We start from the raw sequence: 26,358 nt of genomic DNA on the forward strand, positions 1-26,358 counted from the left end.
AGCTGCTGCTTGCAAATCTTTAATCTTTCTTGTAGCAAGGGAGTTCATTAGTTGCAGCAGGTGAAACCTAATTCCCTGACCAGGCATGGGACTTGGGCCCCCTGCATTGGGAGCACCGAGTCTTAGCCACTGGACCACCAGGCAGTCCCAAAACATTTTTATAAATGTAAATATCCCTTCATAAATTATGGTAATGCTGCTGCTGCTGCTGCTGCTGCTGCGTCGCTTCAGTCGTGTCCGACTCTGTGCGACCCCATGGACGGCAGCCGACCAGGCTCCGCTGTCCCTGGGATTCTCCAGGCAAGAACACTGGAGTGGGTTGCCATTTCCTTCTCCAATGGTAATGCTAGTAAATCATATTAAGATGACTGAATGTCTTAATATCTACCTTTGACTAGCAAATTTTATTTTCAAACAAATTTGAACTTTGTATAAAGGACTGTTACACATTATGACTATTTATCATCCTGTCACACATTCCTTGCATCTAGGAGGACCACAAGCAGATGTATCACTTACAATCGACACTTTTCTAACGATGGCATTTCATCAATATGGCAATCAAGGCATTCATTCCTTATATGTGGTTGTGCTGTGCCTATTCCTTATGTTGTCAGAGCCCCCACTTTCTACTTTTTAGTTGTTCCTGGTAGTAATAATGAATTTGCACCAATTTACTCACCATTTTGGTCAAATTCCACAATGTCCAAGACTATCAGCCGTCCTTGATTTTCTTGATTCAGAGTCCACAACCCTTATTAAATAAAACTCAGCTGGCCCAGGAGGGAAATACAGTTAATTGGTGAACATCCTAACCTGTGACTAGTGATTCATACGTGCATTTGTGCGTGATCAGTTGCTTCAGTTGTGTCCAACTCTTTGCGACCCCATGGACTGTAGCCCTCCAGGATACAGGAGTGGGTTGCCATGACCTCCTCCAGGGGATCTTCCCTACCCAGGGATCGAATCTGGGTCTTCTGGATCTTCTGCATTGCAGGTGGTTTCTTTACTACTGAGCCACCAGGGAAAGAGGAGACTGACTTGCTTTTTTTGAATTCCACTGTACAGTGCTGGGGTGAGACTCAAAATAATCCAGTATTGGTCAGGGGCCCACCACTGTACCAATCAATTGTAGCCAGTCCCCACTGGGAGGGGTGAGGATATCAGGGCAAATTATTTTCCAAAGAAGTTGAAACACATCATGACATGGGCATTTGGTGTCTTTTGTGATGATATATGTGTGTGTTTTGTTAAAAGATGTTTATAATATTTGCTTTTAAAAGACCAAATGATGCACTGGTAGTTGCTTGGATAATAGATATCTAAAGGCTTGTCTTGAGTTTGTAGCTATAGCTATTATATTGTTACCAACGGCAATTTTGTTTTACATGATGAAAGCTGTGCTTGAGACAGTATGCACAGAGCAGGCTCCTAGTGTGCCTTCTCAGCTTCAAGTAATAGCCTAAAATTGAGGTGAGTGAATATAAGCCAGTGATGATAGCTTCAGGAAGATCAGCAAGGCTAACACTTCAGAGAGGTTAAGGATGAGATGGAGAAGAGGCCACTGGATTAGTATTCAACGTGTGATCCATGGCTGAGCAGGAAGGAGGAGCCGTAGTACTTGGAAGCATGTTAAAAATGTAGGACCTCAGGCTAAGCTTATTGCAGACATACCATATCAGAACCTGAGCTTTAGGAAAGTCCTCAAGTCACTATTCTTTCAGGTTTTAGAAGCACTGCTTTAGAAGACTTGCGAAAAGAGATTCCGTAGAGTTGGAGCCAGATTGAAGTCGGTTGCAAGTTAAACCTTTCTTGGCTTTCACTGCTGACCATACAGAGAACAAGTTCTGTACTCCTTCCTTGCGTGCTGCCAGTTTAGCTTTCAGTCTTGTCTTCCTGTCCTCTGCCATACGTTCCATTTGGTTTCTGCTCAGTAGATCTGCTCACCATACTTGAATGCTGCCTATACTTTTACACCTTTATTCCCAATGCCTGGAATGTCTTTCCCTAATTTTCTCTACCTATTGAAACTCTGCCCATTTTCAAGGCCTGACTTGAAGATCATTTTCTGCATAAATCCTCCCAGGTGGCCTTGAAGCCACATCCAGTTTTAACATTCTCATTAGCATTGAGTGATACAAGTAATAAAAATAGCTAACATTTCTGGAATAAATACAAAGGTCATACCCAATGTGAAGCTTTACATGTATCAACATTTTAAATCCTCACCACACCTTCAGAATGAAGAAACTGACACCCAGAGGGCATAATTCACTTGCCTGTGGTTGCACAAGCATGCAATCATTTCTAAAGGAATAGGATAAGAGAGGAACTAGGAAAATACTATTCTCACTGGCAGATATTTTTAAAAGTTGGAGAGATCAAGTCTGCTATGCTTTATTATCTATCTTTTATTAGTTTACATCCCTTGAAACAACTTTTATCTACAAATACAATCCTTATAGTCTTTCTGCTGCATCATAATATCTTGCTCTCTCCAAATAATTCCATGTGTATAGGCACAAGATTATCATTTAGTGAAAAGAAAATTCTCATTATATTTAGGGCCTCAATGTGCAGTAGGGCACATTGTGGACTGAAAAAGGGCTTTGTCCACTTGAGCAAGTAGGAGCTGAAATCTAGCCTGTGGTCTGATTCATAATTTGTGTATCCTAGAGCAAAGATGAGCCCAGTCCCCTGGGGCCCACATCATTCCATGGTTTGCTCCTAGTGTGGCTCTGGGAAATTTCTCTTTTATCTCTTCTTTGAATCCAGGAGCATGGTTCCATCTCAGACCTTCCCATTCTCCCGAATGACCCATGTGGGCGCTTTCATGTGTTTCCAAAGCTTATGGGGTTTTTATTTCCCATGTCATGTGGGTGCCTTTTAGGCCCCCTCAAATGGGTATTCCACCCAAGTTCTCATAGGGCTCTGGCATTCAACTTTACAATTCTCCCAGGTCTCTAACAAAGTCCCCTGGCTCCCTGAGAAACCCTGCTCTTGCCCAGACCTGTCAGGCTCCCCCTGAAGGGCACACCTAGATCCTGTCCACACTGAATTTTCTTCATGGTGGCATCACTAGGACCCTTCTCCTCCTGCCTCCCCAAATCTGAGACTCATATTCCTTGACATCTGCAGGTCTCACTCAGAATTCTTCTTAAGGCGTGTCTCCTCCATCTGTCTTTTACATGATCACCATGCTGGCAGAACCCTGATTTATTTCTCCAGATTTCCAGGCTGTTGTTTTTTTCTCTCCAGCGCCATCCTAGTCCTCTGTATCTTGTAAGCAAACATCCTACCACAGCTTCAATCACTGTTTTTATTTTGTTCATCGTGCTGGAGATGTTTGAGTCAAATTGTTTAGTCAAAGGATCTCGGAAATAAGTTTTCCAGTTTTGCACTAAACACAGTTCAACTACTTTGTATAGTTTATTTAATTAATCATCTTCAAGGGATCAAATGAAGAAATGAAACGAGAGACTCTTTCTGGAGGAGAGAAACCTGGGATTCATAGATAGGCTCCTGGGAGATAAACTATTGAGAATATATGTAAAATGTACTTTATATTTATGGGAGAGAGTTCAAGGCTTTCAACCCAAAAAGGTCACTAAAAAGGTAGAATAATTTCAAATCTCCTAATCTTATATACCTTACATATCTCCATTTTCACAAGATTTCTACCTTTTCTTACCCTAACCCCAAACAGTTAAAATACAGTTAAAAGAAATGCCTTAATAGGCAGTGTGTATACTAGTAGTTCTCTGGATTTTAATTTGGACTTGGTAATAAAAGGGCTGATGCACTGGGGGGGTAATCAAGGTTAAAATTTTGATCAAGGAGAATTCTTTTTCAGCATGGGTGCAAAGGGGATACACATGTGATTTGGATAAATGGCACCTTTGGAAATTCAGGATTTGGCAAACTGCATTTGCTTGATAATAAGTAGCAGGTTATAGAGAAACAGGTGAGCCTTTATGACACATCAAAGGGAGGCTGGAACCCATTATCTGGGTCATTAGGGAGGAAAAATTCCCCTTATTTCAACCACATAGGAGGAAGCAACTCTATTGCTCAAATTAATTATGAAATACCTTTAAAGGATATGTTTTAATTGAAATATAGTCTGTCTCAAAGAAAATCTAGTTCTCAAAAATATGAATTTAAGAGCCAATAAAATATGAATTACATGGGCCATTTCAGAGGGTTTATTTTACTGTCCTTCACTGAAACATGTTTCAAAACTGTAAGTATTGTATGTGGGCACAAGTGATATAAGAACATAAAACAACTTTACACATATTAGATACACCTTGTTAAACCGGGCCTTCCTCACTCCCTAGCCCCTGGCCCTCTGTCCCACCACTGTCTTGACTGCAGTGTCTCAGACCACTGAGAAGCTGGGTTTTAGGTATAGTACAGTAAGTGCTCAGAAATGTTTGTTGACTGTATTAATGAATAGATAGCAGAAGCCCAAGCCATAGAATATTATTCTTAGGGTCCTACTCTGAAGAAAGATAAGTATTCTGGGATTCTAATAATCAGACAACTGCTATTGCAACAATATTTTCTTTTGTAGTAGTCATTTGATAAATGACATGAATACATTCAGGTCTGCACTCTCTGCCACCTGTTTTTTGGCTGAGAGGCCCATGATCACTTTTAATTTTTATTTATTTTTTGTCTGTGTTGGGTCTTCATTGCTTTGGATGGGCTTTATCTATTTATGGCAAATGGGTGCTGCTCTCTAGTTTGCAACTCTCTATAGTTGGGTGTTCTCTAGGGGCACTCCCTAGGGCTTCTTACTGTAATGTGATGGCTTCTCTTGTTGAGCACAGGCTGTAGGTGGGAGGGCTTCTAGTTGTGGCTTGAGGGCTCAATGGTTACGGCTTGAGGGCTCTGGAGCACAGGCTCAGTAGTTGTGGCATAGGGGCTTAGTTGCTCCACAGCTTGTGGAATCTTCCCAGACCAGGCATGGAACCTGTGTGCCCAGATTCTTATCTTCTGCACCACCAGGGAAGTCCCCTGATCACTTTTAAAATTTATGTATCATCTTTCATTTCAGGACCCCAAACTGAAAAGACATGCACCAATCATTTTCAAACACCTTCATGATTTAAGTGTGCAGTATCTTAAAATGGCAATGAGTGAAACCAGGTTAAGGGGCTTCTATAGGATTCTTTATAATTGTTCCAGATTTTAACTCTTTTTTTCCTTACCGGTTTTCTTTTGCTTTTAAACTATTATGTTTGTGTCAGTTATTTCCATATTTTGATGTGACCATGATTTATACACCTTATAAATATTCTTGCCTGGTAAGTTCCTTGGCCAGAGGAGCCTGGTGGGCTACAGTTCATGGGGTTGCAAAGAGTTGGACAGAAATTAGAGACTAAACAACAGTAGCAACAGCAGATACTCTAGTAGGTCTGTGTCTTTTGATTGTTATCAATAGTTTTTGTTTATTAGTTTGCTAGCTGTTTGAACAATGTACCACAAACTGGGTAGCACAAAACACCAGCAATTCATGGTCTCATGGTTCTGGAGGTTAGAAGTCTGAGATCAAAGTGTGGGCAGGGACTCTGAGAGAGAACCTGTTGTCTGCCTCTCACCTGGCTTCTGGCCGTTGCCCACCATCCTTGTGCTCTTTGACTGTTGTCACATTGCTTTCTCCCTATTTGCCTCAGCGTCTGTATCCAGATTTCTCTCTTGTTATAAGAACATCACTCATTGGATTGTGGCCCACTGCATTCCATTATGACCTCATTTTAACTTGATTATGTTTGCAAAGATGCTATTTCCAAATAAGGTCACATTCTCAGGTATTAGGGGTTAGGATTTGAATGTATCTTTTCAGGGGCGGGGACACAGTTCAAGTCACAACAGTCGACTTTTTTTTCTCTTCATATTGTGTTTCTCAAATTCAAGCTGTGGTCCTGTATTTTTCTTCCTTTCATTGTCAACTTTTGTGAAGAGTTCCTCACTCAGTTTTGAGTACCCACTATAACTGGCATATCTGCATTTACCTTTTTGCTGGAACTGTTAACTACTGGCTTTCATTCCTAATTTTACCTAATCTTGGTGGAATTTCACATCTGTAACCAATTTTTCTCTTTAACATTTTCTCTGCTATTGATTTTCACCCCCTTCTCCATACATGATCACTTGTGTTCTGTGATGACTTGTGTACCAGCAACAAAGAATTGCTGGTTCTCTGTCTTTTTCTGTTTCCTCAAAAGTTGATCTGCAGAGTTCTGAGTTCTCTGCCCATTCCCACTCTACTGTGTCCCTGCTCTTTGGCTTCTGTACTATCCAGGTGCAGGTAACTTTCTGATCTGTATTTCTAACTTCTCTGTGCCCTGAAGACTTAAATTTCTAAATTATACAGTAAAAATAATGTGGAAATCAAGAGTCATGTGGATTCTAATGATTTAAAAAATATTTTGGAGCTAAAATTTGAAAGATTAGATCCTCAAATACCATTTTCCCTTTGTTATATAGTTGTGTCCATCCTTATTTTGAGTCTCAGTTCAGTTCAGTTCAGTTCAGTCGCTCGGTCGTGTCCGACTCTTAGCGACCCCATGAACCACAGCACGCCAGGCCTCCCTGTCCATCACCAACTCCCGGAGTTCACTCAAACTCATGTCCATCGAGTCTGTGATGCCATCGAGTCTAGTTTTTCTCATTAATTCTTGTTTGTTAAGAAGTTGCAAATGAACTTCTCTGGGTACTTGTTTGGGTTGGGTGGATCCTACATAATTATCTAGTCAATAATTAAGACAAACAGGAAATGCTAAGATACATCTTCAGTGCTCTTGAATACCTACTATGTGTATAGTATTCAATACATCAATGCTTTACTTAAAATCCTTACTTGGCTTAAATCATTAGTATTAATCTGTAACTTCTTGACAATGAGGAAAATAAAGCTTTGAGAAATTAAGTGACTTGCTCAAGACCAGTGACAGAGTATAGGCTCAAGCTCTGTTCTCTTTGCTTTCAGAGCTTACACTCCTACCCACTATCCCACCCTGCCTTGTAGTATACAGAATGAGATCAGGTTATCAGCCCCACACAGAGTACTACCTTCATGAGGCCTCTTTTATTCCGGTTGGGTTAAATACTGTAGGTTGAGTGTTGATGAACAAACAGAGTCTACCTTTGGTGCAACCGGCCATTTCTTGTTTTTGCTAGATCTTTAAGTGCCAGCCCTAGCCCTTGTATGAAATTCTCCATATTACCCACAGGGGGCTCAGCATCTTTGGGGCTACATCATTTCTGCCAGTCCCTACCAGCAATGATTAGGAATGATCTGAGCCTCGGTGCTCAGGTTATCATTTATTCAACCCTTATACGATCACCTTAGGCTCTAGAATGACTCACTGGAGTCACCCCAGAGCCGACTGGACAAGCTTATCTGTGAAGGAGGATATTTAAGTTGCATAAAATATTGATTTGTCTTGAGCCTTTTCCTTTGTATGAGTCTGGTAGCTTTAGGTTAGACACAATGGTAAACTTAGTTGAATGTCTGTAGAAACTAGAACGGACTGTTGTAAGGAGAAGATGTAACTTTGGAGAAAGAATAATGAAATCTGTGTTTCAATAGAATTCAGTGACACCTAAAATAGAATTGTTACCACAAAGTTTTACATATTTTGTGTGTGTGTGTGTGTGTGTGAGAGAGAGAGAGAGAGAGAAGGAGAGGAAAATGCCAATGCCCTAATATTTCTTGAAAACTTACCTATTTATGAATCAAGTCTATCAAAATCAAAATAGTGCAATTATGGGAAACTTTGGTTTTAGTTTTTGTTGTTGTGACTGTTGTTGCGATTATTACAATTATTATCCTGGAGGACGGTTGTAGAGAGAGAGTAAAATGCTTTGAAGAGTGTCAAGAATGAACAGGGTTATTTTGGAACTTGCTTCTGGGGTAGTACATTTGGTAGGCTTCTGTATCACAGTGGGCAGTAACATCTAATAACTTCATTCTGTACCTGGGCAGACCTATAGATGGTGCTGTCTTCCTATAATTTTGGTGATTTGCTCAAAAAGAAAAAAAAAAAGGAAAACTTTCTGATGACAAGAGTTAGATGTAGAAGTGTCCTGACTTTTAATTAGATTCCACCATTGTAAAACACTTGCAACAGGTGTCTCGCATAGATTACAGAAGACTACATACTTGAAAAATATAGAGGACTGTACTTTTAGAATTAATTTTTCCATTTAAGTATAATTCTTAGCTATATATGGAAAAATAGGTTGCTATACATAAGTAAATTCCTGTATTCTTGTCTGGGGAACCCCATAGACAGAGGAGCCTGGTGGGCTACAGTCCATGAGATCGCAAGAGTTGGATACAATTTAGCGACTAAATCACGACTACCATATATAAGAGGGATGGAAGAAAGTATTTCTATTGCTATATTGTTTATTTTATCTTTAGTTCTTTTGAATTTAGGGTCCTAGGTCAAATAAAAATTCTTTATAAGCTTAGCATAAAGGTCACATTAGTTGCTTGTAGGTCTTGGAGATGACTTTGTGAAAACAGTGCTCCTAGATTCCATATTTTTGTTTCTCTAAATTCTCAGGGTTAGAGTGTGTGTTACACTGAAAGTAAATGATCAGTGTGAGTTGGATCTAGAGGGTCAAATGCACAGTTCTTTTTATCTGAGGTTGCCACTCAAAATGCCATTTCTTGCCTTATCCTAGTGGGATTTAACATAAGAAAGTGAAAGAGATATATGAAAAGTATAAAGTTAAAGATAACTTCCAAACAGGAAATTATTTTTCTTTAGATTAATACATAATGTGTTATGGAGTTAATGGGAAATACCAGTAAGTCCTTGTTGCTGTAAATGAATCTTTAACCACAAGATGGCAGTATCACTTTTCCGTGTCCTTTAAGCTATTTCTAAAATGACTCAAATTATTTTTTAATGAGAAATGTATACAGCTATGAAATTTTAGGAAAATAATGAAGAAGGTGAATATTTAAAGTAAATTAATGTAAGACGTACTAAAGACTAGTTTTGTTTTTTGTTTTTTGATTGAGCAAGTTTTCATTACATTTATTTTATATTCTGTTAAGTTGAAAGTAGGAATGTGATGATATAAAAATTGTAGGGGCATATCAGCAACTTTCTTTTACAGTGAAACATAGTCTCATGTTTGCCTGATGCTGCATCAAAAAATAAGACTTTTGTTTCCTTCTTGTTTTCGTGAAGATCTGCATTGGCCTATACCTTCTAGTCTTTCAAGCACACATATACTGGAGATTAGAAAGTCAATAGAGAAGCAAAGGGAAAGAAAGGAATGAAAAGTAGAGATCCTGGCACCTAAGTATAAAAAGGGCGGGGAGGGGCAGTGGTAGTGATATCTAGTGGCCCTTGCTGGATTTATGTATTCTGTAGTTTAAAAATGTTGAATGTCTTTCCATTCAACATTGGGTTTTTAGTCATTATCCAGTTCAGTTCAGTCCAGTCGCTCAGTCGTGTCCGACTCTCCGCGACCCCATGAATCACAGCACGCCAGGCCTCCCTGTCCATCACCAACTCCCGGAGTTCACTCAAACTCATATCCATCGAGTTGGTGATGCCATCCAGCCATCTCATTCTCTGCCGTCCCCTTCTCCTCCCACCCCCAATCCCTCCCAGCATCAGAATCTTTTCCAGTGAGTCAACTCTTTGCATGAGGTGGCCAAAGTATGGAGTTTCAGCTTTAGCATCAGTCCTTCCAATGAACACCCAGGATTGATCTCCTTTAGAATGGACTGGTTGGATCTCCTTGCAGTCCAAGGGACTCTCAAGAGTCTTCTCCAGCACCACAGTTCAAAAGCATCTGTATTTTTTATGTTTTCATTGGTATGTTATATATTATACAGTATTATGTTTCACCCTACATAGATGGTTTTCACAATTACTTTAGTTTTTTTGTGTGATTAATTTAAAAGATTACACTGGATCTATGTCTTGTTTTTTAAGTCTTACAAAGCACCTTTTAGTAGAGACCAAGTCTTACTTGTCCTTAAAGAATCTGTCTGCAATGCAAGAGACACTAGAGATGCAAGTTCGATCCCTGGGTGGGGAAGATCCCCTGGAGGTGGAAATGGCAACACACTCCATGATTCTTGCCTGAAAAATCTCATGGACAGAGGAGCCTGATGGGCTACAGTCTAAAGGGTCACATGGAGACCCTGGGGTCTATATATGGGTCCCTGTATATGTCTCACAGGGACACATACACACAAGTCTTACTGATTTAATATCTCTAGGCCCAGCACAGTGGTTAGAATGTAGCAGCCACTCAGTAAATCTGTTTTTCTTTAAATTGCATTTGCCACAAAGCAGTACAATTTTGCTGAGATCTATTTTGTTTATGCCGCTTGTGGCCTAAGTATCCCTCAGTGTGGCAGAGGTAAAGAAAAGACCTTTTAGGGACTTCCTTGGTGGTCCAGTGGTTAAGGCACTGCCCTTCCACCACAGGGGGTGTTGGTTTGACCCCTGATCAGGGAATTAAGATCCCTGCATGCCATATTCAGCACAGCCAAAAATAAAAAGACCTTTTAGTTTAGAAGTCAAGTGATTTGAATTTTTTCATGGTATCTTTCGTTTTCCCAGTGGTGGAGGGAATGTTCCTTGTAGGAGTGATAGTTTGTCAGGACAGCACTGAAAATAAACTTTTACGTTTTTTCTCAAAAGTGTCTAAATGATAATAGTCCTATGTGAACAGTATGATTTGCTTTCTATAATGGCATATTTGACATTTAATCAGTATAAGTTGCATACTTTCTGCTTGTGTGTAGCTATATACAGAAATATTTTATATTGTAAACTCAAAAAGGAGGTCTGTTATTTTCCATTATTCACAGAAGTTATAAATGGATGCCAAGTTTTTTTTCTTTTTTTGAATGGCAAGTTTTTCTGTGGGCAAGTTAAAAAAAAAGACAGTTATGTATGGGAAGAACATATAAATAGGTAAGAAAAGAAGAAATGCGGTTACCATGTTAGAAAATATAGAATTTCATGTAATATCCTAAATGTGTAGGTCATATTCCAAAAATTTATAGTTCTAAGTTAATTTTTTCAATAAGGTGCATTACCTTCTAGAACAATGGTATGAAATTTGTAGGTGAGCCACAAAAATCCTTCTTTTAAACCTGTAATAGGTGTGAGATATCACTATCGGGAGCCCTGAACCCTAGGATATTTAGGACTTTTAAGCCCAAATACAGGATCCTGTACCCTTCTGAGGTCCAAGGGCTATACGCAGTAGGGAGTGAGAGTGAGACAGTCGTTAAGTGGAGACAGCCTGGTGGCCTCTTCTTAACAATGACACAGAAATGTGCCAGCAGGATAAGGAGGGCCCTTGGAAGGCAGTTTCAAGTTCACAGAGGACCTTGTAAATGTAAACCTTTGGCATTCCTTTCAAATAAAGCTAGACATGAAGTCATTGCTTCTGTCATTGTGATTGTGTTTTTTAAAGACTTTACTCTGTGAAATTTAAGCATTTAAGATCAGCTATATTTTAATAACTCTGTTAGTTGCCATTTCTTTACTTTTTAATATAGTAAACTGAGAGTCTCAAAAAAAAAAAAAAAAGAAGACCTTAGGTCTTTTTCATCTTCTGAGAAACTCTGGTCCTAAAGGACAAGGGCACGTGGATTCCAGAGGTTCTCACTTCAATTGTTTCTGGACATATTTGTGCAATAAGTAAATAAATGGATGGATAAATGGATTTTGAGTAGTTGGATAGCAGGGGAGGACCAAAGGGAAAGTGCAAACCAAAGAACTGTAGTACAGGAAGCGTCAAGGTTGGAGTAAAATAAGTGCTGTTGTGGTCATTAGTATGCATAGGTTGTTAGGAAATTAGCTTTTTCTGCATTGGAAAATGTCTGCATTTTTAGTTATGATTTGTGCAGTCTATATGAATTTATGTATGCTTGCATTTGAATGAACATGAGGAAATCACACTTTTAATATATATTTTATTAACATTACATAGCTGGGAAGATAGCCATATATTAAATTAAAAGAAAATACCCTTTATATTTCATTGATCTGTAAGTAACATTGACATATTTATTTTTTATTTAAGTGTAAGAATTTATAATATTAATCATTAGATAAACTTGATGTGGAACAATGACATATTAAAATGTGCTCTTATTTCTCTCAGGAAACAATAAGCTCCCTGAAGATAAGAATCTTGACTGTTTGGTATCCTGCTGTATCCCCAGGGCCTAAAATAAAATCTGGTGCAGGATTGAAGCTCAGTGAACATTTGTTGAGTGAATAGATGACCGAATGAGTGAATGTCACATTTATTTTGGTTTTCAATTTTGAATGTTAATTTGAAAAATTCTAAACGTGTCATCAAGATGCTTGAGTTTATATTGCTACTTAACGACCTGAAGGAGTTGGTTGAGTTCCTGCCAGGCCCAATACACGTCATTGATGGTGAGAAAAATCACTGCTGCTCTCCTGCCACCAAAGTGAGACATTACCCCAGGAACCATGCACTACCTAAGATGCACTGTTCCATTTTATTCCTAACAGCTGCAAAGGAAGAAAAAGGAAATCCAAGGAGGTTTAGTTTTCCTGCCCTGATTGCTGTAAGTAGGAGTCAATCTTGGAGGGACTTTAATCCTAGATACTGTAAATCCCATTGATTCTGGGATATGTGTCTTCCTGGATCTTGACTGTGCATAGATGTAGACCGGTTTCTTCCCAATACCTGGTTTCCCAGGAATGACTATAACAAGTGTAGACTGTCTGATTGTTGAGTTATTTACTTTTTGGAGGTTAGTTTATTTTCTAAGCTCAAGGGCCGCTGTGTTGGTTGTGTTTTTTCCAGTCGGTTGTCTTCCTGCTTGTCTCACACTCCCTCAGGAACTGGTGAGTTACTCCCACATGATTTGTAGACACAGAGAGATGCATGGAGTCACATGACAGGGATTTCTTCAGTGGGGTCAGAGCAAACTAATCTTTATTTTCTCTTCTGGTCTTTTAAGTTTATACTCTGGTGTCCCAAAGAGTTATTTAACACATTTGTGTGTGTGTGTTTATGAAATATATATTTGGAAAAAAATATATATGGAAACATTAATCTGCCTCACTTTTGTTGTTGGGTCTTTGTTTTGAAATTACATAATTTTCCAAAATTGATTACATAGATGGCAAACTTTTTGGTACACTATGGAAGGTACAAATGGAGGTCAATAAAAAGAAGAAAATAGGACACCCCATCAAGAGGCATCTGTTTTAAGGTATAGCGAACTTTACCTTATGAAGCGAGTAGAGGTAGTACTGGAAGGTAGTGTCCTGTGGGATTCTGATGCTTTACACCTGGCGTTAGATCCCAATTCGCATACTCACTAGATGTGTTACTGTGGGCAGTTTAACATGTCTGTGCTTCATCCATAAAATACAGAGCCATTGCTATACTTCATAAGGCTGTTGGAAGGGTCAGATGGGCTGATCCTTGTCAAGTGCTTATAGGTGTACCTTCTTGCCTGGAGAGTCCCGGGGATGGGGGAGCCTGGTGGGCTTCCGTCTATGGGGTCACACAGAGTCGGACACGACTGAAGTGACTTAGCAGCAGCAGCAGCAGCAGCACTAAGTAAGCACTCTGTTAGTGTAGTTATTATTAATGGAGAGGGAATACATGGAAGTATTTAGGTGTATTCTAAACATTTTAGAAAATCTTCATAGGTGAGTGACACATTATACGAATATATCCTAACTATAATTCTGTTCTACAATTTATAATGTAAACTCTATTTTTCTGTTTACCTTTTAGAAACCTAATCTTATTTTGCTTAACTCTACTGATTTGGGGGGATAGAGTTTTGTTCTCAAACCTGGATATCATTAACATAATCCTATTTTTCATCAGATGAAGTGGTCTTTTTATTCCCCAGATGGAGTCAATAGGTTGCTTCTGGAAGTTTTTTTTTCTAGTATTCCATAGTGTGCCTTCAGTTCAGTTCAGTTCAGTCGCTCAGTCATGTCCGATTCTTTGCGACCCTATGGGCATAGAGGAATGATTATTCTCAATTCATAATCCAGTGGTTTCCTTATCAAATAGCTTGGGTTATTCCCTTATCCCAGGACTTACCTTTTTGTGAGAGAAGGGCATTTATATTTTTGTAGTTATTCTACTATATTTATCATTCATAAAAACTTTGGCATCTTAAAATTGTATAGTAATGTTTGGAATAAATTTTGTCAAGCATTACTGATCAAGACAAGTAATAAAGACCTTGTCTTTAATGTAGTTATTTCCATATCCCACCAGTGATAAAAAGACCACCAGATTGACAACTTCCAACTTCTGATTAATAGGTTAATTAGGTTCTGTTAGTCATTTTCCCAGGAAACATTATTGTCCAAGTTTGTAATTAATGGTTCTTTTCTCATTAGTTTCTGTGTTTTTTTTCCCAGTTCCTCAACTCCAAGGTTCAGTGTACTCAGGGCCTGTCCAGGGCTTCCCATCAAATCCCCCTGTATTTTCTAACTCTCATCAATAGTGGCCTTATCTGACTTTTTAAAACCCTGGTTTTATTCTAGGAAAATTTTATTCTAGTAGCTGAATTTAATTAACTGTGCTTTGTACCGTGGGATAGTCTCCATACTGTGCCTTTGCCCCAGAAAACATTTAACTTACGATAAGCCAAGCAGGGAAAGTGTTTTGAGCCACCTGTAAAATAAACCTACCCCATCTGCTTCTACACATGATGGAGAAAGCATAGATGGTGCCTTTCATAGAACCCCCAGTTTCTGATCCTTAATACTAATGGTTAAGGAATTATTTAGTCAAATGCCTTCTCTTTTCAACTTTGTCTCTCCCAAAAAACACATAAACACACACACACACAGAGGCAAATAAACATACACATCAGAATACTTTCTAGCTGTACTTTAAGCAGCTGTTCATTTATTTACACACTGATATATTATTCACTGTGTATATAATCTACTATTTAAAAATATTTTCTGAATTAGTTCTCCCCAGTGTCCATGAATTCGTTCAGAAAACATCTCTTAAGTGTCCTGTGATAACAGGTACATGTGTCTGATCTGACTTTAACCATGAGGAGTGTGTGGCATAGAAAGGGTGGTAGCAGTTAATTAACTGAAGGCTTCCCTGGTGGCTCAGATGGTAAAGAATCTGCCTGCAATACAGGAGACCCAGGTTCAATTCCTGGGTTAGGAAGATTCCCTGGAGAAGGAAATGGGAACCTACTCCTGTATTTGGCCTGATGAATTCCATGGACGGCAGAACCTGGTGGGCCACAGTCCATGGAGTTGCAGAGTCAGACACGACTGAGCGACTAACACCATAACACTAACCGTTAACTGAATCCATTTACCATAAGGCCGGAGATTAGTTCACCAAGCTTCTCTAAAATTTGATATTCTGCTTTTGCAAACTGGTTAGAAGCTTTGCATTAAAATACTGCTAAATTTTGTCCCTTTATATCCAAACATTTTTAACTTGAAAAAGGAATTTCAGTGTGTAAAACTTTCCATTATAAGGCCACCTGTAAACTTAAAACAGTCAAACTGTTTTTTCAGCTGCCTGCAGCTCTGTTTCTCAACTGACTAATACTGACAGATAAAGATGGCTTTCCCCTGAGAAGGGTTGTTTTGTTTGTGGTTATTCTGTCACTACCAGGAGGGACAGCTCCCCTGATCCGTAGGGAGTACAGAGATGCAGTTTAAAGACAGAATCATATGCTGACTAGCAACTGAAAAATAATAGTCAAATAATGATTTCATTGTTCCTTCTTGTGTCCATGACAACTGAGAGGTATGCAGCTGAGACACTGCCTGGGACTGTTTTTTTTTTTTTTTCCATTTTTCTCTTCAATACAACAATTTTGAGAACATTTGCAGTTTATTCTGACAATCAGGCTAAGGAGAAGAGTGGACATTTTCAATATCTTGCTAATTTTACTGTTTTTATATCCTCAAAAGTAATTCTTCTGTCACTGCTTTTCACTAGTACTCTGACTTGCTGCTTTAAAAGATGGGGTTTTTGACTTAGTTTCTACCATGATAGTACTTCCCTCTCTGGATTTGGAGTTGGGGAGAGCTGTCTTTGAGTTCTCTCTCAGTCAATTAACAGTGGTGGAACCTTGGGAGAGCTTCTTAATCTTTTTAATCTACGTGTCCTTATTCATAAAGTAGGAATTAGTAACAGAATCTTTTCTTATTAGTTTGTTGTGAGTTAAATGAGATATTGCATGTAAGAGCTTAGCCCGTTGCTTGTCACAAGGAAGCACCCCATAAATGTTTGTTGCTGTTATTAGTAATCTCCCCTGCTGCTGCTGCTGCTGCTAAGTCGCTTCAGTCGTGTCCGACTCTGTGTGACCCCATAGACGGCAGCCCACCAGGCTCCCCCGACCCTGGGATTCTCCAGGCAAGAACACTGGATTGGGTTGCCATTTCCTTCTCCAATGCATGAAAGTGAAAAGTGAAAGTGAAGTCGCTCAGTCGTGTCCGACTCTTAGTGACCCCATGGATTGCTGCCCACCAGGCTCCTCCATCTATGGGATTTTCCAGGCAAGAGTACTGGAGTGGGGTGCCATTGCCTTCTCCAATAATCTCCCCTGCTGCTGCTGCTGCTAAGTCACTTCAGTCGTGTCTGACTCTGTGTGACCCCATAGACGGCAGCCCACCAGGCTCCCCCTTCCCTGGGATTCTCCAGGCAAGAACACTGGAGTGGGTTGCCATTTCCTTCTCCAGTGTGTGAAAGTGAAGTCGCTTAGTCGTGTCTGACCCTTAGCGACCCCAGGGACTGCAGCCTACCAGGCTCCTCCATCCATGGGATTTCCTAGGCAAGAGTACTGGAGTGGCTTGCCATTGCTTTCTCGGGTAATCTCCCCTGCTGCTGCTGCTGCTGCTAAGTCACTTCAGTCGTGTCCGACTCTGTGTGACCCCATAGACAGAAGCCCAACAGGCTCCCCCGTCTCTGGGATTCTCCAGGCAAGAACACTGGAGTGGGTTGCCATTTCCTTCTCCAATCTCCCCTACAAGACTGTAAACTTCCAAAGCAATGATTCTCAGCCCTTGATTACACATTAGAATCACCTGGGTAACCTTAAAAGCTCCTGATGCCAGGGCCACACACCCAGATAGACTAAATCAGCATCTTTGGGGGTTGGGACTAGGACTTATTAGCATTTTAAAATTGCTTTCAGCTGATTTCAGTGTGCAGTCAAAATTGAGAAATATGGTCCCTGAAATTCAGGACTGTGTCATATTAAAGAACTTAGATGAATGTTTGAAAATCTTTCTAATATGGGTATTTCGAAAAATAAAAGTCAATGTGATTTAGAAAAAAAATGACACATAGTACTTTGCATGAATTGAGTAACTGAATGTGGAAAATCCAAATAAAGTGATTTTTCAAGGAGCCACTTACTAGCAACATCATTCTAGAGCAAATCTACTAAGAAAGAAATGGAAACTTATATGTAGGAACCTAAAGTTCAAATGTTAGAAAATTATACAAATAGAAACTACAGTGAGGCAAAATTATTTTTATATTTTAGTGGGGTTTTTTAAAATGGAATTAACAGCAATGATTGTAAAGATAAGTCTGTGCTATTTTAATACCAAGATGAATATAAATTCAAATACTTCCCAGTTAGGTCATATCTGTGTTTGTTTAAATTTTGAAGAAAACCACTGGCAGCAGAATTATAACTGTATATTGCTTATGCTGAATCAACATCTTTAGGCATCTATTATAGTATTAAACCTTTTGAATGAGAAGGATAATATGTAGGATAAACTCATTTGTATTAACTATATAAGAAAACCTGAATTTCTGGGTAATCCAGAAGACATTAATTATGAAGTTTTCAACATTTAGACAAAATGATACAAGACAAATTTTCCCAAGGGATTTCTTAGCTCCCAGTTTTTAAACTGCATTTCTAAAGTGAATTTGTTTATATTTTGACATATCACATTATTTTGGTAAACAAATTATTTTAATTGTAGCCTTCAAAAAATCTTTGTTTTTAATAAATACTCTATCTCACATTCAGTATCTGTTTCTCTGTGTATGCAGTTTTAACCTACAGAGATTGTTGAGAATCATCATAATAATTACACTTGTTTACTACCGTTAGTTCTGGGAGTACTTTTGTATATATGTTCTCATTCAGTTCTCATAATACGTCAGTGAGGGTCCAGGTCAAAAATGAGCCTTGTTTTATAGGTGGGAAAGCTAAGGCAGTTTATTATTAATAGTAGGCTGTTCCAGCTGACCCAGGGCAAAATTCTTGGTTTTTAGTCAGGTGTTCCTTTCATTAGCTAATTCATGCATTTACAAAGCATTGTCAAGCTGTAAGTGTCTGATGCAGCTGTAGGCAATGGGCATCCGAGATGAGTAAGACACACTTTTTGCCTTTGAGTTCCACACAGTGTCACAGATGCATTTTAAAGTTCTTAGCCCATGTCCACCAAAGTAGAACACACAATCTGAAATTACCACGATGAAAGCTGTCAGCTTTTCTGAGACATAGGCAGGAAGAAGAAAAGAATTGTGGGAGTTCCAAAATCCATACCTACCACCTTCTACAGTTGTGTTTTGTCACAGCCTATTAGACACAAGATCAGCCTGGACATTAATATCCTTTACATCCCTCATGGCTGAATTTTTTCTAGTGATTTCTGCTACATTAAGGAAATGCTACAGTGCTTTCCTAAGAATGTATTATTATTCAGTGATGCTTCAATTTGCCTTTCTCCAGCTTTTCAAGTGCTAACATTCATTTTAGTTTTGGAAGAAACTGTTTTGAAGATTAAGCATTTGGTTTATTTTTAATGCTAATTCATCTGAAGTATTAATTGAATAGCTGGTTTTTAAAGTAATCCTGTTGCTGAATTAAAATACATAATCATGCTTACTAGACACAAATTCTACAATAAGACATAGACTTTAATTAAACTCTTTAAAATAATCCTTTTTTTCCCCTGCTAGTTGTAAAGTTTTGAAGGGAACTTTTTGCCTTGTCTTTTGTAATTAGACATATTCATTTTATTTTAATGTATAACGCATGAGTCAGTTAAATGGACAGACCTATTTTAGTCCTTTTAGAGGATTCATAGTTGCCCTAAAGGAAGAGAAGTTCAGAAAGATTATTAGTTTTTCAGTTACTGAGTGGAAACATTTTATGTCTTGAAAATTTTCCTTGAATATTTTGCAGTTAAAAATACACGAAGAGATAAAGGAACAGTGTTTAAAGTTGAAAAGTTAAAAGATAAATATTGTTAAACAGCAAATAAATGAAATATACCTCTTTTGTATGAAACTATTTTAACTTAATGTCAATAAAGTTTAAATTAGTTCAGACTTTTCTTATTAGAATAAATGTTTCCTTTTAAAATGCATGATAATCATAATCAAGACAAAATTTGTCCTGTTATTTATTTTCAAAATGATTGTACATGTTTAGTAGACTTTTGATTTAAATCCCCAGTGATATATTGGAGACAGATGTTTAGATGACCTCATGTTTAAAGTAATGTTATATTTGGACACAAGACTAAATTTTCCTTAAAATCTTTCCTTATAAGTTAAACTGTGTGGTAGTATACAAAAACTAATCAATGATTTGCAGTGGATTAATGCAATTCCTGTATTTTAAATAAATTTTTCTATCTTTTATGGAATTCCACATAGTACAAAAGAGCTGATTATGAAACAGCTGTTTACAAATGAAAATATTGTTTTTGGCTGGTCAGCTAAATTGGAAACAGATTTGAAAAGTTCCATGAATTTGAATGCAAATTTACCATATCATTTATACTGAACCAAACAACGTACCATAGTTTACCAAAAAAAATTTGTTGAAGACTGTTTTGTAGAGTATTATATAAACATTTAAAATAGTTTTTCCTTTTTCAAAATCAAAATTATATTGAATACTTATGAAAATCAATGTAACTATAATATGTAGCTAGTTTTGGGGGAAGATTTTTAAAGAGCTCTTAATGTTTAGCATTTCAATGAAGAGGAATTAGCAGAGGGAGCTACTAGAAATGTATAGGCAATTGAGTAGAGTAAAATAGATAAAAGACATATTGTCTGAAGATAATAAATTAATGTATGTGACAAATATGTTTAAGGCAGAGCTATGTAGGAATAAGCATATTCTCATTTTTATCATCAGCTAGAATGTTATCCTGTAAATCACACTGCTGTGGACATTATAATTTAAAAAACATGGTCTGCAATGAAAACCTTTACATTTCCCCTCAAATTTTAAACAGTTATTAAGGATTACTTCTTTTAGAAATTATTTTACAAATAGGTTAGATTTAAAGGCCTTACATGAATTTGGGTGAACTCCGGGAGTTGGTGATGGACAGGGGACCTGGCGTGCTGTGATTCATAGGGTCGCAAAGAGTCAGACACGACTGAGCGACTGAATTGCACTGAAAGGCCTAATCATGTGAATTTTGAATATGACTCTTTTAAATGCAAAGTACATAGTTTACTTGAGGTAGTTCACGAGTTAAAAATTCTGGAAGAACTATTATTTGTTTCTTTTTCTTTTCTATTGTTTTTCTGCTTGTCTGTTTTCTGAAATTGAGACCATGCTTCTTCTATTGCTTTTTAAAAATGGGCAATAAATGGCTTTTTAAACATGGGCAATAAATGCCATTTTGGGGGTGGGATCTTATATCTGCTTTTGTTGTCAGTATAACAGAGTGGCTCTTATTTCCCTAAGTGGTTTATAGTTACTTGAGAGAAAAGCAAGTGGAATATGTGCAAACTATTTTAAGAAAAAAGTTTTGGGACAAAATGAAGACAAGAAGAATCTAGGAATGCAAGCATCACAAGTAAAAGCACTTAAAAATAAAAAGACTATTTTATTGACGTTGATGAATAATAATGAAAAAATAATGGAGGATCCATCTTTATCATCCTTGAATTGTTTTCTGCATATTTTGTTGAGTGTCAGTAGTTAATGAATATCTGTAAAACGAGTTCATTGACATATAGACATGTTAAACTATTTAGACTGTAAGTTTAAAGAAGGGTCAATGCCTGTGGACCCTTTAATGATGTAACCTCTGTTTTTGCTTTTGAGAATAGCACTTGTAATTGCCACTTCCTAAATAAGGCAGACTACATGGTAGTGATAGCTTATACTACGTCATACCATTCCTTTTGGCTTTACTTGTGATTCTGTAATGTAGTGATGTATAAAAACCAGGCAGCTGACATCTCGAATGAAGATGCATTTGAGAGCCACTTAAGGAAAATTTCTTATTTACTTATATTTCAGCTTATATATATCCACACAGTTGACATTTTAAAGAAAATCAGCTGGTGTCTGTTCTTGTAACAGCGAACTAAAATTGGGGTTTTTACCTATGGGCAAAATTAAATTTTGGAAAGAAATGTAAATAATACAGGTAAGTAAACAGTAATACTTAAACATAAATGTAACCTTTTAAAACCAGTGTTTAAAAATTCATGCCATATTGATTTTTCCAATAATGTCATATATATCTACCATCACTGAACTGTACAGATAATTTCATGGCCCTAAAAATCCCTTGTGTTCCACCTATTTATCCCTCCTTCTACAACCCCAGACAGCTATGACCTTTTTATTATCTCTATAGTTTTTCCTTTTCAAGAATGTCATGTAGTTGGAATCATACAGTATATAGCCTTTGCAGACTGGCTTCTTTCAGTGAGCTATATACAATTAAGTTCCCCATGTCTTTTCGTGGCTGGATACCCTTCATTGTATGGAGTGCACCACAGTTTATCAGTTTCCTATTGAAGGACACCTTCATTGCTTTCAAGTTTGACGATTATGAATAAAGCTACTGTAAATTTTTATGTGCAGATTTTTGTGTGAATATGTTTTCAAATCATTTGGTTAAATATGTAGGAGTGTGATTTCTGAATAATTGAAATATTTTAAAATGAATTTACCTGTAGCAATATCTTGATATATAAGAATATCCATATCTTATTTTAAAATTTAATAATTAAAATTATTTTTAATTGAAATAGAATTGATTTACAATATTTCAGGTGTATGGCAAAATAATCCAGTTATATATATTCTTTTAAAAATATTTTTCCTTTATAGGTTATTGCAAGATACTGAATATAGTCTCTTGTGCTATACAGCGGGCCCTTGTTTCTGTTTTTTATGTATAGGAGTATGTATCTGTTAATTCCAAATTCCCAATTTATCCCCATCTTGGTCATCATAAGTTTGTTTTCTATATCTATATTTCTGTTTTGTAAATAAGTTCATTTGTATCATTTTTTTAGACTCCACATATAAGTGATATCATATGATATTTGTCTTTCTCTGACTTACTTCACTTAGTATGATAATCTGTAGGTCCATCCATGTTGCTGCAAATGAAACACTTTTCTTCCTTTTTATGGCTGAGTAATATTCCACTGTACATATAAACTGTCTTTATCGTTTTGTTTGATGATAGGCACTTGAGTTGCTTCCATGTCTTTCAGTTCAGTTCAGTTGCTCAGTGGTGTCCGACTCTCCGCGACCCCATGAATCACAGCACGCCAGGCCTCCCTGTCCATCACCAACTCCCGGAGTTCACTCAAACTCATGTCCACAGAGTCGGTGATGCCATCCAGCCATCTCATTCTTGGTCGTCCCCTTCTCCTCCTGCCCCCAACCTTTCCCAGCATCAGAGTCTTGGTTATTGTAAATAGTGCTGGTATGAACACTGAGGAAGAATATATATATATTTTAAGCTAATATTTTCAGTTCAGTTCAGTTCAGTCGCTCAGTCGTGTCCGACTCTCTGCGACCCCATGAATCACAGCACGCCAGGCTAGGAAATATAAAAATGTATTTCCTGGATTCTTACAGTTGAATTCAGGATAAATCTTCACTTTCTTCTTCCTGCCTTGTATGCAATAGGCATGAAAAGCTATTCAAATCCATGTTTGTTGATTTTGATGAGATTTCAAGGTGAGATAAACTCTTAATTTGATAAGACCATTACAATTAATCCTTGAAGGTGGGTCATCTCAAAGACAGTGGAAAACATAGCCCATAAAAGATGACAACTAGAATATAGTCAGGAGATTGGAGTGTCCCCCTCAGTTACTGACGGTCTGCTTCTAAATTAGTTACAGAAATTGATTCCGTGCTAGGTATCATTCAAAATCTTTGGTTGTATGTACATTCTTCTACTTCAGCCAACCAAGGACTTTTTAAGCTATGGTAGATAATATAAATACAAATATTCAAGGAGTATCACAACTGTATAAATGATATAACAATAGTTGGGTTTCCCTGGTGGCTCAGAGGTTAAAGCGTCTGCCTCCAATGCGGGAGACCCGGGTTCGATCCCTGGGTCGGGAAGATCCCCTGGAGAAGGAAACGGTAACCCACTCCAGTATTCTTGCCTGGAGAATCCCATGGACGGAGAAGCCTGGTAGGCTACAGTCCACGGGGTTGCAAAAAGTCGGACACGACTGAGCGACGGAACGGAACGGATTATCATAGTGCCTAGCACCAGGTGGCACTAGTGGTAAAGAGTCAGCCTACCAGTGAAGGAAAACGAAAGAGGTGTGATTTCGATCCCTAGTTCAGGAAGATTCCCCTGGAGTAGGAAATGGCAACCCACTCCAGTATTCTTGCCTGGGAAATCGTATGGATAGAGGAGCGTTGCGGGCTGAGCACAAGCTACACTACTATGTGCCAGGTACTATTCTGAGATGCGAGCTGAATCAGATTATGCGGCACCTGTCAACAAACGTCAACAACTTCATTTGACAAATAAGGAAATTGAGGGAGAAAGTTAAGTAACTGTTGCTCATGTTGTTAGTGGCAGCACTGGAAAGCAAACTCAGATGATTTGATTCCAGAGCTCTCACTCAGAAGCACAAAACATTACTATTTTGCCTGTTAAACTAAATTATTAAATTATGTGCAGAAAGAGTTGCTGCTGCTACTGCTGCTAAGTCACTTCAGTCGTGTCCGACTCTGTGCGACCCCGTAGATGGCGGCCCACCAAGCTCCCCCGTCCCTGGGATTCTCCAGGCAAGAGTAGTGGGGTGCCATTGCCTTCTCCGCAGAAAGAGTTAAGTATATATATTTTTTGAATCAGTGAAGAGGGTGCTATAAGATTCAAGCTTGGAGAAGGCTTTCAATTGGGAGGGAGGAGACCCGAAAAAAAATGATGTTGAGTAACTTTGCCAAGGAACAAAAGGGTAGGAATTATTAAATTTGATTATGAATCTCCCTTTCAAGAGAACTGTCTGATAACTCCTTGTGCTTAGGTATTTTTTTCTGGACTATTCAGTTTTCAAGCTCAGAACATTAAGCTGATCTAAAGAGTCAGTGTACTACCGGTGGAAGAAATTTGGAATGTCAGGATGCTTGGTTTTTAGTAACATTCTGCCACTGAGGACCTCAGGAAAATTATTTTACCTAAGGATTCTCTTAACTCTAGGATTGAAATTTGAAAAATTTAAAACTTGAACATTAAACAAAATTTATTTAGTTATTTATTTTGGTTGGCCTGGGTCTTCGTAGCTACGTGGGCTTTTCTGTAGTTGCAACAAGCAAGGGCTACTCTGTAGTTGTGGTGCACGGGCTTCTCATTGCCATGGGGTCTCTAGTTTCAGAGCACAGGCTCTGGGGTGCATGGGCTTCAGTAGTTGTGGCTCTTGGGTTCTAGACCACAGGCTCAATAGTTGCCAGCGCATGGACTTAGTTGCTCTGCCATCATGTGGGACCTACCTGGATTAGGGAACGAACCTGTGTCTCCTGCATTGGCAGGTGGATTCTTTACTACTGAGCCACCAAAGAAGCTCAAAAACTTGAACATTTTTTCACATAAATTAAAATTGGATTTGGTGTGAAACCCATCACAGGGAACAAAGTGTATTTCATCCTTTAATTTTTCTATTATTGCTGCTTTGTGCCCCCCTCATCAAAACTGTTGCTAATCTCTCTGGCTTACCTCCTCTCTATTTTGACCACTATTGTTTTGGTTTCTTATAGTTTCTTGGCTAGAGGACCTCAATAATTATTTAGCTTCCTGGGTCAAGTTTCTCAGGTCATAGTTTAATAAACATTGAGTGTACTGAGTGTCTGCCTGGTGCCAGGTGCTATGCTTGGACATGAGAAAACAAATAAGTCCTGGGCCTGGAGGAGTACACCAGTTCTGCAAGACCTCAAAGAAGGAGCCAGGAACAATTTTACTGGGGAAGTAAATAATTATGTTGGGTGTTGGAAGGTGAGTAGGAGTTTTCTGCGAGAGCAAGGACGTTCTAGGCAGAGGAAGTAGTAGTTGCAGTGGCATGGAAGCTGAAGAATCAATTGGATTTAGTAGGGGATTGAACGGAGAAGGCAATGGCAAGCCACTCCAGTACTCTTGCCTAGAAAATCCATGGACAGAGGAGCCTGGTGGGCTACAGTCCATGGGGTCGCTACTAGTCAGACACGACTGAGCGACTTCACTTTCACTTTTCACTTTCACGCATTGGAGAAGGAAATGGTAACCCACTCCACTGTTCTTGCCTGGAGAATCCCAGGGACGGAGGAGCCTGGTGGGATGCCGTCTGTTGGGTCACACAGAGTCGGACACGACTGAAGTGACTTAGCAGCAGCAGCAGTAGCAGGGGATTGAAATGGGAAGACGAATGAGAAAAGGCCTCACGGTTGTAGACTGGATAAAGCTGATGATAGGGAATATCAGAAGAACTCAGCAATAGTGAGCTATGTTTTATGTATGTGAGGTTTGAATTATTCATGCGGTTGTTGGAAAATAGATGGGCTGTTTATGAAGTTTTGAGAGTTATTAGCATATTTGTTAGTTATTCTTACATTGTGTGTATCTTGGGGTGAAGAAAAGTAAAAGTGAAAGTCACTCAGTCACGTCCAACTCTTTGTGACCCCATAGACTGTACAGTCCATGGAATTCTCCAGGCCAAAATACTGGAGTGGGTAGCCTTTCCTTTCTCCAGGGGATCTTCCCAACCCAAGGATTAAACCCAGGTCTCCTGCATTGCAGGACGGATTCTTTACCAGCTGAGCCACAAGAGAAGCCCGAGAATACTGGAGTGGGTAGCCTATCCCTTCTCCAGGGGATCTTCCTGACCCAGAAATCAAACTGGGGTCTCCTGCATTGCAGGTGGATTCTCTACCAACTGAGCTCTCAGGGAAGCTTTGTTGTATGTTGAGGTAGGGTATGTGTATCAGGATCACTTGAGAGGATTAAAAAGTACATCTCTATTTGAGATACATAAAAATTCCATACCTCTGCAGCCACAGCTATTAGAGAAGCCAGAAATCAGAAGAGCAGTACATTCAGAAATCAGAGTAAG

General features: G+C 38.6%; 1 protein-coding gene across 2 annotated transcripts in view; it reads left to right on the top strand.

Moving 5' to 3' along the window:
- The window catches only part of SLC25A21 (solute carrier family 25 member 21), a 542,462-nt gene that overhangs the window by 1,432 nt on the left and 514,672 nt on the right, over positions 1 to 26,358 (top strand). The window lies entirely within an intron of this gene.

Source organism: Moschus berezovskii, chromosome 21 (genome assembly GCF_049115385.1).
Source record: "Moschus berezovskii isolate FMDL1 chromosome 21, NW_MosBer_1.0, whole genome shotgun sequence".
Lineage (NCBI taxonomy): Eukaryota > Metazoa > Chordata > Mammalia > Artiodactyla > Moschidae > Moschus > Moschus berezovskii.